General features: G+C 44.5%; 1 protein-coding gene across 5 annotated transcripts in view; it reads left to right on the top strand.

Moving 5' to 3' along the window:
• Positions 1–1,508: 1,508 nt before the first annotated feature.
• PLEKHA1 (pleckstrin homology domain containing A1) overlaps positions 1,509–12,779 on the top strand; it is a 31,805-nt gene continuing 20,534 nt past the window's right edge. For 4 of the 5 annotated variants that reach the window (XM_053948754.1, XM_053948749.1, XM_053948752.1 and 1 more), the window contains exon 1: positions 1,509–1,620. The gene's annotated coding sequence lies outside the window, so the exon portion shown is untranslated. Of the gene's footprint in view, positions 1,621–1,758; positions 1,851–12,779 lie in introns of those variants that run through there. The other variant, XM_053948750.1, reaches the window with a different exon arrangement.

Raw genomic sequence — 12,779 nt, 5'->3', positions numbered from 1 at the left:
GGGAGGCTGGAGAAAATATTTGCAAGTTAAGGCATATCAGGCTGCAGGCTGCTGTAGTTTTCATCTGCTGTGGAATGGCTTTTGACTGCATGGATTTTTGAGTGCAGGAAGGGTGTACAATTTTGCAAAAGGTTCTTCCATGTGCACCGTGATGGCAGGACACGTCCTGCAGTCATTTAATAGCTGCCACAGTCCCATCAAGGATGAGAAATGTCACTTTGGAACTCCAGTGGGGGAGAGACGTGGTGCCACCCACTGCTAATTGTCTGGTATGAACTCCAGTAAAACACTGTTAAGTGAAAAACGACCAAAAAAATGTAGGAATAATTGTGAATGAAGTCCAAACTGAAAAGCTCCTGGCTCGTGCAGCTGCAGAGTGTGTGACCTCTCCGGGGTTTGATAGGGAAAAGTTGCCATGGGGATGGTGCGGCATTGTTTGAGGCTGACTTCAGCTTTTATTGTTGTGCTCTGATTACAGCTTTTGTCTCACTGTGAAGTAGGAGTGTTACATGCCAGCTTGAAACAAAGATGCATTTACAGGCAGCGGCAGAGTTCAAATGATTTCCATAATTAGAGATATCACTGCTTTAAGAGAGGGAAAAAAAAAATGTCTGCGTTGCTATTTCAGAAAACACAAAGTTTTTCAGTACAAATTTAATATCTGCTTAGAAAAGAAGTAACTTCCTGGTAAAACTGGTTAAACATCATTTCGGGAAATTGTCATTTGCTGCTAGGACCGATGGCAAAAGGCTGTGAGGCAGCACCTGAGCCTCCAGGTGAAGATAGTTCAGCTGTGGGACACAGACCTCGAGTTTTTTGCCACGTTAGCAAAGTATACACAGACATATATCAACCTCTTGATTTACTACATCCTTAAAGCTTGTTAGCTGCAGGATGTCCTTGAGTAAGGGAAGCCAACTGTGCTGTGTGTTCTAGGGGTGCTCATATTCGATTTGCCATCAGCCAGGACCCCCCGCTCCTTTTCCAGGGCGTTGCTCTCCGGTGTCATTCCAGAATCTGCCCAGACATCCAGGGCTGATCTATCCCAGGTGCAGAATCTGGCAACTGGCCTGTTAAATATCATGTGGGTGGTGAATGGCAGCTTGCAGAATCATAGATCACAAATCAGTTTGGGTTGGAAGGGACTCAAAAGCCCATGAATTTCCACCCTCTGCCATGGGCAGGGACACCTTCCACCGTCCCAGGCTGCTCCAAGCCCCGTCCAGCCTGGCCTTGGACGCTTTCAAGGACGGGGCAGCCACAGCTTCTCTGGGCCAGGGCCTCCTCACCCTCCCAGGGAAGAATTTTACAAAACACGCAACATTTCCCTCCCTGCTGCGGCCTCCCCATCAAACGCGCGATTAAAACCCCAGGGTTTGGACTACAATTCCCATCATGCCCTGCGCCTCGCCCCTGCCTCCGCTCCGCACTACATGTCCCGGCAGGCCGCGGGGCGGTGCGGGCGGTGGCGCGGCGGCGCGTGCGCAGTGCGGGCGCCGGCGGTGCGGACGGAGGCGGCGGGAGCAGCCCGTTCCCGGTGCGGGCGCGGGCGCGGGGCCGGGAGCGGGCCCGGGGAGCGCCCGGCTCTCCTCACGGGGCTCCCGCACTGCCACCACTCCAGTAAGTGCCTCGGCCCGGGGCGGGGCTCGGCCCGCCCCGGGTGATGCCCTTCCTTCCGCGCCTGCCCGGTGTGTGACCGCGCAGGGCACTGTCCTGTTCCCTCTCCCTCCTTTTTTTTCCTTTCCGCTTTCCCTGGAAGGCGCTCTGCGGCGCGGGGGCTCTGCCCGTGGGGCCGGCGCGGTGCGGGGAGCCCCGGTGGCGCGGGCAGGGCGCTGTCACGGCCCCCGGAGGTAAGAGGCGAGGTGATCTCAGCGCTCGTCACGGTGCGCGCTGCCTCCGCCGCTCGGCCGTGCGAGCACGGCGGGCAGGAGCGGGGGCAGCGATGGCAGCGGGCAGGAGCGATGGCAGCGGGCAGGAGCGATGGCAGCGGGCAGGAGCGGTGGCAGCGGGCAGGAGCGATGGCAGCGGGCAGGAGCGGTGGCAGCGGGCAGGAGCGATGGCAGCGGGCAGGAGCGAAGGTAGCGGGCAGGAGCGATGGAGCGATGGCAGCGGGCAGGAGCGGGGGCAGCGGGCAGGAGCGATGGAGCGGTGGCAGCGGGCAGGAGCAATGGAGCGGTGGCAGCGGGCAGGAGCGGTGGTAGCGATGGCAGCGGGCAGGAGCGGTGGCAGCGGGCAGGAGCGGTGGTAGCGATGGCAGCGGGCAGGAGCGATGGAGCGATGGCAGCGGGCAGGAGCGGTGGTAGCGATGGTAGCGGGCAGGAGCGGTGGCGGCGGGCAGGAGCGATGGAGCGATGGCAGCGGGCAGGAGCGGTGGTAGCGATGGCAGCGGGCAGGAGCGGTGGCAGCGGGCAGGAGCGATGGAGCGGTGGCAGCGGGCAGGAGCGGTGGTAGCGATGGTAGCGGGCAGGAGCGGTGGCAGCGGGCAGGAGCGATGGAGCGGTGGCAGCGGGCAGGAGCGATGGAGCGGTGGCAGCGGGCAGGAGCGGTGGCAGCGGGCAGGAGCGATGGAGCGGTGGCAGCGGGCAGGAGCGGTGGTAGCGATGGCAGCGGGCAGGAGCGGTGGCAGCGGGCAGAGCTGGTGCTGCTGCGGGGCTCCGTGAGGGCGCCCCGGGCCGCCGCTTCGTCTCGCTGCGCCTTTGGGATCCCCGTCCCGGCAGAGCTCGGAGGGGCTGGGACAGGCAGCGAGCGGCGCCGGGTGCGTTTTTAGCTGTGGAGAGGGATGTGCGGGCAGGCTGTTGGCACGCTCCGAGCCGTGCTCTGGGTTAGCTGTAACCGGGGCTGGTTACTTACTGAGACAAAGTGTCTTTAAATGGATAACTTGACTATAAATGAACGTTAAACTGTAACCACTGTTGTTATATGCGCGGTTTTTATCACCTGTAGAATTCCAGATAGGCATTTGACATGCTGCTGGACTTAACAAGGACTTAAATTCTGTATGTGTTGTGCAGACTAAAATTCCGTGTGTGTTGTGCAGCTCCCTTGGGAGGAACTAATGCATGACCTTCATAAAAAGGCATTATGTTGGTGCATCAAATGTTTGCAAAGTAACATCAAGAGGACAGCAATTTTCTCTTTGGCAAGCTTCTGCTTTGAGGCCTTCTGTAAGAAAAATGTCTTAATTTTCACTAAGCAGTGTACTGTGTTTATAATCGAGCAGAAGGAACAGTCTTCGAGTGGGGAAACAGTTTTTTGTTACACTCAGCACCTGAATTAGGCATCAGCAGAGTGGTGTTACCTGAGTAAAGCTGAGAGGTGGAATCTTTTAAATTTTTTTTTATATTCTTAAGACCTCCATCTCTCCATGCTTCACCTTCTTCTCAAAGCAGAGTACTTTTAAGGAGGCTACTAGGCATAGAGCAAGCTGAACAGCATCAACTTCTTTGATGCCTTCTGACAAATTCCTTGCTTTCCTGACAGAGGCTGTAATGTCTATAAAGATAAATTTTCTCTCCTTACCCAATCCCATACATGACCCTGCAGGACAGAGCCGTATTTGCTCCTGCCATTTTGGGGCCTACGATGTGTGAGGAGTGGCTTCTCACTGTTGAAACCAAAGCAACAGGATTTTTTGGGTTTTGTGTTTTGCTTTGGGTTTTTTTTTTTTTATATTTGAGCTGCATTCATTTTGACGCAGCACAAACACAATCCTAACTGAGCTGGAAGTGTGTGTGGTAGCTGAGTGGTTGCTCTCTCAAGAGTTACTCTGCCTTATGAACTTGCATTTTAGGTCCATTCAGTCTTGTTTCCTCCTACATGTTATTTTTAGTTGAGAGAGTCACAGCAGTAACAATGCATGGAGCTGTCAGGTTTGTGAAGCACAGAAGTGTAGAAGTGCAGTTTTCCCCTTTGTCACATGGGGAAGTGTTAAAAAGTGGGCTGAAATCTCTCTGTGGTGGGGAGAGATGCTGGGCCTGGCTGATATTTGGAGGAGAGTCTTTTAATTCAGGGATAGATAAGCACTGATGCAGAAAGTGATAATTCAAGAAATAATACATGGGGGTTTTATGTGTCCTGGGCATCACTGAGTGCTACACTGCTGGAGTCAGCTTTGCATAAAATACAAACCTTTGTGTGACTCACGAGTCACTTTGTGTGACTCTCAAAAATCAGTGATTTGATTTTTGCGAGTGTAGAAGATTTAATTCCAAGTTCATAAATTCTAAAGGCATCTATTTTCTTGAGCTATTTCTCTGCTTTAAAACTACATTTGGCCTCATGTTCCATTGCATAGCTCTGCATTTTAGGGGTGAAATTAAAGCAGAAGATGCACAGTGGGTCACTGGCAGGTGTAGTGCAGTGCTGAGATGTTTCAGGGGAGCAGATGCTTTCATACAACTTAGAGAATAGGCAAAGAATAATCATTGTATAAAGAAAATAGGCAGCATCTTCATGCTTTCCCTCTTCTCCTCCTGTATTTATTTTTCCTCAGGAGTAGTAGCTGAGTGACAGAAGACAGACACACACATGGGGAATACAGAAGACATGTGCATGAGGAAGAGACCTGAATGCAGGAAAAGGCATTTTTTTCCAGGTAGCTGGAGCTTGTTCCAGAAAGCAGCAGAGATATCTCAGCTCAAATAAAGGCTGATGGCATGTCAGAGAGTTGGTGTAGAAGAGAGGAAGTGCAGAAGTCAGTTTTTATTGACTGTAACAGATTAGAAAGAACTTGAGGACATTACTGAAATGAGAACAGGTCTCTGCTTGTAACACAGTCTCCAGTGCAGTGTTGGATGTAGCCCAAACTGCCAGGCCAGCAAAATTCTTAATCTATTTTAGTAGATTTAGAATTCCATCTATGTCTTTATTACTGACTGTTCCTGGTTATTTAAGCTGACAGTTATCATAGTAAATGCAGTTCCTCCAAAGTGCAGCAAACCAGCAGTGCTGGGGAGTGAGTACATGCTCTAATGAGAATTTTTGCATGCTCTGCTGTGCTTTTGGATGTATCCAGCTCTGCATCAGTGTCTAGACAAACAATAGCTTGTGATATGAGAGCATGTATCTGTCTTGCAAGATGGGTTTTGGTGGGGTTGTTTTTTTTTTTTTTTTCACTGATAGTTATGAACAATAGGAACAGTCTTAGAAAATACTTACTGGGGTTTGCAGCCAAGTGAACCTTTGTGCAGTTGTATAATTGCATGAAAATACAGGATAGTAAGCTATTTCAGTGCCAAAATGGGAATTTAGGTAACTGGCTTTAGCATAAGACATTTTTACAGCGTGGAACAAGTGCTTAAGAATTCATCAGGAAATTATATAAAGAAACAGAAAAGTCAGTTCATGTATTCTTTTGGTTTTAAAACTAAATGCAATGGGACTAAATGCAAATGGCTAGAAGCATAGCTGTCAATGATTCATAGAATTATACAAGAAACCTAAATATGATAATCCTAGTGAGTTTATTTGACATATGAAAATAATGTAACCACTTTAAAAGATTCACCTGCTGAAGAGGTCTGAGTGACAATGGTTCAGGTTTTGAAGTTATACTTCAATGCAGAGAATCACTGAAATTAGTTGGAATGGAGGGATATGGCTGAGCTGCTTCAAATTTTTTTCTGATCTTTCAAATTAGGACTTTGAAAATATATGGGTCTAAGGTCATCTTGATGCATGCTGTACCCTAACTGTGAGAAGTATTTAGGTACGTTTTGGTATAGGGCTCAGTTCTATAAATAACGCTTTCCTCTCAGTGCTAGGTAAAGCAGCAGGGTTTTGTTGCTGTTGAGGAAGGAAGCTGGTTCATTGTCTCAGCACTAAACAGCATTTTCTCCCTCCAGGGACTTGCAGAAGCATCTAGAATGTGTAGGTGTTTCTTTAATCTTGGAGAAGGAACTTATTAAGCTTTCTGGTGCAGAACTGTATGAGCCACTTACTCTTAACAGATGTTATCTGCACAAGTAGGGAGTTGCAGGTCTGGTAGACATTTGTGGCATTCAACAGTTTAAACAGTTTTCAGGTTTGAACATATGCCTTTGCCTTAAAATCTGAATAGTTTCAGGTATTTTATGTAGAAGAAAGGTGGTTCAATAGTGAGGTTGTTGCTCTGGGACTTGGGAAACAGGTTCAGCTCACTGTGTTGCCAAAAAGCTTCCTGTGTGGCCTGGGACAAGCTGCTGCTGTGTCCCTCCATTCTCATGCAAAGAGTGCTGAGCAGCAGCTCAGCATCACAGGAGTGCTCAGGGTATGGCAGGCTGGCTGTGGCCAGGGGAGGTGCTGACGTGGGGCACGGAGCTCCCTAGTGCTGGGAGGGAGAGGCTGAAGACACTGCCCAAGTTAAAAAGCTAGGGGTAACCTCCAGGCAGGAGGAGGAAAACCAGAAAAATACAGTGGAAAAAAGGTTTTGACTGGAAATCTCTGGTGTCACTTAGAGAAAGCAAGTCCTTAAAACTTCAAGGAGTGTTGCATGGCCTTGTTTGTTTAACAGAATTTTAAAACAATGCTTAAAATACCCACACAAACATGTAAATATTTTATGTTATGGTTCTGCCACAGAGGGGACAGTAGCAAAGCTCTCTCTGTTCCTTTGTTGGCTGTTTTCTTCTTTGGAAGATGCTTTTAATTCCAGCTAACCACTGCATCCAGATGTTCTGGATATTAATTTAGATCATTTGTTCTGCTGGCATGGTAAGCAGAATCTCTTAAATTGGACCTGATTTACTAACTTTTCATATGAAAGTGGTTGAGCTTTTCTACCTCTCCACTCCCCCAAAGGGAAAAAGAATTTGCAGCCACCTCTAATGAGCAGTGTCTTTAATAGTGTTATAGAGTTAAAAATATTTTGGATTTAAAATCTTTCTGTTGAAAATAGGGCACTGTCATTGCTATAAATTGAAAATGTAGACTAGACAGCAATTACCAAGCTCTGCAAACATGTTTTCATTGTTCAGAGTCAACACTCCCAGGAACAGTCTCTGTATACTGACAGATAGGTGATAAATTAATTCATTTAATATGTAATTTCTTTAATGTGTATGCTCTCTCTGAGTGCTTTGGTACCCACCATATTTACATCCCATGTCCAAGAAAATGTGTTGGAACTTGTTTCAGACTAGTGACTTAATTAAGTGTTCTTCTGTTGAGCACTAAAACATTTACATGCCAGGTTTGTTGTAAGAGTCTTAAAACTGCACTTCAAAAGATGTTGTTCAATATGTTGGTTAACTCTTTAGGGAGGCTGAAAATGACAAATGAGAACTTAGGCTGGGCTAATAATTCAGCTGGCAAGTTATTTCTATATCTGGTAGACCATGCCTGATTGTACAGCAGTGCTGGAAGGCTGGGTAACTTAAAGGATGTTAAAAGTGTGTCTGCTGATTCAGGACTTCGGGGTTTGGTTATCTTGACTTTTTTATCATTGACCTTTTTCTTGTATTTCTTCCTTAAATCAAGTTCACTGTAGATGCTGTAATTTATCTATATTGTCTTCCTACTTCATGCTGGTGCCCTGATTTTTGGGTGGAGGAGCATGATTCCTTCAGGAAGTCCATTAGCTGCCTTTTTGTGGGAGGCAGCAGTACAGGGTGTTGAAAACCAGCCTGTTGCATGCTCGTGGTACATCCAGGATTTCCAGGCTTGCTGGACGTACATAGGACTTGGGATTCTTCTGGAGTGTTTCTGCCCACAAAATCCCACAAAATGCCAGGAGCCTGCCTGATACTTTTGGGATTATTCTGTGGGTGAAGGGGTGTTATTCTTCCTACACACCATAAGTGAGGTTTTGAGAAACACCTTTGTCAGTGCAGAGCAGCAGCTGGGCAGTAACTGGTATTTGTGTCATCCCACAAATGAGGAGGAAGGTGAGGCAGAAAGCCACAACCATAGGCTGTACCTGCCATGAGGACAATTCCCCGTGCTCATGGCTTGGTTCCAAGGCTGCTGGAAGTGAATTCTGTGAGAATTTACAGTGAGTGATGTGCTTTGAGTGTTGTGGCACTGTGCCAGAAAACCTGGCACTGCAGAGCAGCTTTCTGCAGAGCAGATAAACTTCGTGGGGTTTATCTGTGTGTTGGGTGAGACTTCTTTTAAATATGCCAGAGTGGGGTTTGATTTTCTTAATTTAAGGTGTATAAAAAAGGGAAGGGGGAGGGTAATGTCCCAGAAACTTTGCCATTTGACAGGAGCTTAATTTTCCCCTCCCACCTTGGTAGACAGGAGCTGTGCATCTGTAAATGCACATTGAGTGTCTTACATGAGACAGGCAAAGCCCTGTTCTGCCTAAAGAGCTTTCACTACACTTGCACTTACTGAAGAGCTCTGAGATTAGTCCTAATCTCTGGAAATCCTTGTGTAGTTCTGATATAACTGACAAGTGAGCTGGATTCTGGAGGAAATATCAAATCTTTGCAGTAGAGGGAATTTTGACCCACATAGTCGATTATACAATGAAATGAACACAGTCGGTCCTGTAAATATTAAAATAAATGAGGTGAAAATTGAGCAGCAATGATTTTTTTTCCTTTCCAAAGTTTTGATTTAGGTGAACCATTGCATTTTTCTTTATTTTGCATTGGATTTGCTAAATTAGATCTACAAAACCAAAATTGATAATCAGTTACTCACTTTGTGTGCTTTGATTTCATTAAATCCTTTTATATCTGTAAAAGAGTTCAAGTATTCACCTGATAATGTTCTTTTCATTATTGTTATTGAAATGAACTGAAAAAATCAGTTATTTACAGCCTTTTCTTTAACAGCATAAGAGTATTCTGTGAAAAGTGAAGATATTGCTGATTTCCTAAGCAGCTTTCCATTTCTTACATACTTCCCAGGAAGAAGGTCTGTGTTTATTTGTACTGCTGAGTTTATACCCAGGATTCCGAGTGAAAAACAGCAAGACTGGCTCAAAAATGGCAAACTTCATTATTCAAACAGCCTCACCTTCTTTTTGTATTGGACTTCCTAAAGTCAAATAAGCTTCACCAGGATTTGTAGTTTGAGTCAGATGGGAATTTGAAATAGCTGGGAGCGTGTGGAGTTTAAGTGCTTGGAGTGGTTGGCCTGGATGAAACAGTTATTAGTTGATTATTGAAATTAAACAGGTGACTAACTAGTAATAAGTAGTAATCTAGTAAGTAATGTGGTTATTTCCTGCTTAATTTTTAATTTGTTTTGGTTGTCATGAATGGATACTTTCTATAGACGAAGCATGTAAGCATCCTTGAGAACAAGGACCTCATTTGTCCAAAAAGTTGGAGTTTTGTAGGTGGCACTTAGAATTTTGAAAAGGCTGATAAAAAAAATTTACAATAATTGTAAATATGATTCAAGTCTGAACTTGCATTTTTTAAAAATTTTAACTAGGATGTAATTGAAATTGATAAGCATTTAAAAACTTTTTTTAAGGCTTGTGTGAGATATAAGTCAAATTGAATTAGAGTAACTATATTTTGTTTTCTTTTATTGCATTTAACTCTGGTTATATCTCATTTTGAGTAATTATAAACTCAAAACTATATTATGCAGAGGCTTAAAATAAAGTGATGAAAATTACATCTGACTGTTGTAAAGACTTGGTGTTATTGAACATATTCTGTCACTGTCTTTCAGCTTTGTTATTTTACTTCATTGCCTTGCAATTTGGTCATCACTCATAAGTTATTAATGGATTAATTTCAAGAGTTTTTTTTATAATGGCCTTGTTGCACAGGATGCTTCCCTTTATTTGTGTTAGCTCAGTGTGTTTAGAGGGACAATTAAAATAATTGTTTTAGCTGGGCAAAAACCCTTAATAGGTGAGGTTGGTTTTTTTTTGGGTTTTTTTTTTGGTTTGTTTTTTTGTGGTTTTTTTTTTTTTTTTTTTTTTTTTTTTTTTTTTTGGTTGTTTTGACTTAAAAGATTGGTGATAGAGAGGAGTTTTGCATCCTGTGCAGTGCATTTCCTCATTCCATCATATCCCAAAGCCTTTGGCTGCTATTGCAAATACCTTAAAATGGAGGAAAACAGTTCAGTTCAGAACAGGAAACATCACTTAGAGAAATTTCTGCAGAAATTTTTGAGGAAGTACCAGTCTGTTCCATCGTGGAACCTCTAGATCAATATTTGAAATAGACCAGGGGATGATGGATTCAGATAACTCCAGAACATTTTCCATAGAACTCCAGATTTCCCTTAGAACATACTGATATTTTTTTTTTCCCTGAGGTGAAAGTAACATTGAATAAAATTAATCATTTGACTTGCTGAGGTGCACTGGAAGAGATGGGAGTGGTTGGCTTAGCCTGATTTAACGAGTGTTCCTGGAAAACGGCAGATCAGCATTTCGAGCACAGAATCACAGCTGGGTAAGACTGAAGCTCAAGATAAGGCTGCTGGTTTTGTTAGATGATTCAGCACTGCAACCATGAATTTTTCTATATTGTGGTCTGCTTGGAAGTTGGAAGCTGGGGGAGGGGTGTATCTTTTGACATTCCTCATAATTTGGTCAGGGATAGGAGAGGTCAATGCCTCTTGTGCTAAAGGTTTTTTAATTTGGAAAATTGATTTCTGCTTAGGAATTTTTTTCCAGTTGAGTACTGGCTTTTTGCAGCTGGTTTTTCCTCCTATTTGACTACTTTAGAATGGGAATCTGAATTTAGGGGGCAGTGTATCCTGGAGACTTCCAGATCTCATTTTTAGATGTAGTTAAAAAGTTGATCATGGTGTCATAGGCTGCTGGCAAATCAGTCATGTCTTCCCCGTTAACAGAAGTTTCCAATGTCTGCTGTACCCTCCAGGACAAAAATGAGGCAGTGGAGGATCTTTGGGAAATGGAAAATCTGGGCTTTTAATTTTAAATCTATAAATTCTGAATTATCTCTTGTTGTCAACAGAATTGCAGCCAAGTTACCTCTCCAGCTTCTGGATTAGTTGTTTGTGGGGTTTTTTTGTTATGTTTTGGTAGTTTGGAAGCTGTATGAAGGGTGAGCAGGGATCTATAGTATTGTCTCATAGTATAAGTTATCTCTCTGGTGGGCTCCCTGTGCTGGAAAGTTTTCAAGGAAATAAAAAGATGTTTGAACTACTGTCTCTGGAAGATTTACGTGACTTGTTTTCAGAGGCTGCTCTGAGCTGCTTGTCTTGGGGTTGGAATTTGCCCCTCCCTGCTCCCCTTCCTTGTCCTGGATGTACAGAAGAAGGAAAGCTTTCACTGCAGTGTTCTTCAGGGGATAAGCAGGACAGTCTGAACTCATCTCTTCCCCTCGGGAGGCTGTAAATGGTCAGTAAAAGAGATGACCAGCTGGAGAGCAGCTGATTTACAGCAGGAAGCTGAGAGTAATTGCCTAGGCAAAAGCCAGGAGCCCTCGCTAATTAAGCTGTCCCTGGAACTGCAGGAAAGACTGGAGATCGCTGGGGTGCTGCTTTACCTTCCCTTTGTGCTGCTGGAGCTGCTGTAAACAGCAGAGCTTAAAAAGGGAGCTGGGGAGGAGGGGTGGGCATGACTCATGGCATCATTTTATATTTATCAAGTGGAGGTGTATGAGTGTTGTTCTTCATTTCATAGGGATGAGTAAGTAGGTAATGGATGTTTCTTAATCTTCCTAGCTGATAGAAAAAGAACCCCAAAGTCGTCTCCTGGGGTGAGTTAAATCCAAAGTTCCAAATGTTAAAGAGCAGGAAGTAGAAATGTTCCTCTAAATTAAAGAAATAAAAGTAACAAAATACACCTGAAGCTTGGGGGAAAGACATGTGAAATAAAGAGGTATTAGGTGCCCTTCTTGTGTTTCTTAATCAAACTCTCCTGTCATAGTGCAAAGCCTATTGCATGGTCTTTTTATGAGGACAAAATTCCACTTGCTTTAGTCAGCCAGTGGTCCATGGTTTGTACCTACCTGTGGAAATCAAGTCAAGGAGAGATTGGGCCATAGAAATGTTATCTGGCATCTCACTTCAGTCTTGTCTAGACTTTGTACTTGAAGATACAAAGGCTGCAACCAGTCTGTAATGGAGGTGAACTCAAGAACAGGTGCTGGTGGGAAGCTAAAAATAGGAATTAATGTGGGAGAGTTTGAGCTGTGTGTTATAAATGGTGCAGAGGAGATGCTCGTGTGCCTCTGCAGGTCCTGCTTGTGCAGTCATGCATTTACAGTGAGACTGGGGAAGGTGATCTGGGATTTTTATTTTTAGAGGTGCCCAGGAGGCCAGGCAGCCCTCAGTGTGGGATATAAATGTTGGGGAATGTCACTGTGTGTTGTACCTCAGAGGAAAAGAGTGGGGAGAGTGGAAATCTGAGAGAAGCTGGGCTGGTGAGGTATGGACCTCTTAAATTAGTACCCTGCTGCTGGAAAGAGAGATGTAAGGCTTCAAAAATAAGTGACACCTCCTGTTTGCATTCTAACACAGCCCTCCAGGAATGAATTTCAAGGAGCTGGGAGTTCTTACAGTGTGTTACTATACACCACAAAATGGGTTTTCAAGAGCATCTTTGTTTCTGGAGGACTGTGGCAAGAACCAGGAGGAAATGGGCCACAGAGATGTTTTTGCTGGAGTAGCATAATGTCATTGACCCACATCTCCTTTGCAGGGAGGGGAGGCAAAATAAAATGAAATTGTATGTGATTGTAGGATGCCTTCAGCCTTCCTAAGAACTCATAATCTTTTTATAATGCTTCATTCTAGAAGAGTTAATTGTTCTGCGCTGCAGAAAATAACTAAGGCTGCATGTAATAATGCTGTAAAATGTACAGACTTGGAGATTTTTTTTTCATAATTGCTTCAAATAATTTAATGAAAAATAT

This window comes from Vidua chalybeata, chromosome 8 (genome assembly GCF_026979565.1).
Source record: "Vidua chalybeata isolate OUT-0048 chromosome 8, bVidCha1 merged haplotype, whole genome shotgun sequence".
In the NCBI taxonomy this organism is placed as follows: domain Eukaryota; kingdom Metazoa; phylum Chordata; class Aves; order Passeriformes; family Viduidae; genus Vidua; species Vidua chalybeata.
This window is presented reverse-complemented; position numbering and strand designations above follow the sequence as displayed.